Source organism: Penaeus monodon, chromosome 34 (assembly GCF_015228065.2).
Source record: "Penaeus monodon isolate SGIC_2016 chromosome 34, NSTDA_Pmon_1, whole genome shotgun sequence".
Lineage (NCBI taxonomy): Eukaryota > Metazoa > Arthropoda > Malacostraca > Decapoda > Penaeidae > Penaeus > Penaeus monodon.
In genome coordinates, this window is record NC_051419.1 from 34,367,799 (window position 1) to 34,368,055 (window position 257).

The window sequence follows — 257 nt, forward strand, 5'->3', positions numbered from 1 at the left end:
AGGATGAGGTGCCCCCTGTGGTGCAGCAGGGAGTGTAGGGGAAGGTAAGACTTGCTGTAACACATGGGTGGGCACCTGCGAGTGGTTGAGGGGGTGGCTGCCCCCTCGCACTTGACCAAGGAACTGGCCATCTAAGACGAGGTTGTCCAGGCAACTGCTGACTAGCCCGGAGTCCGTTGAGGAGGTCACATTGTCGAAGCGAGGAGAGTCTAAGCCCTGCCAGAGGAGACCACCGTCAGTGGGAAAACTCTGCCGTC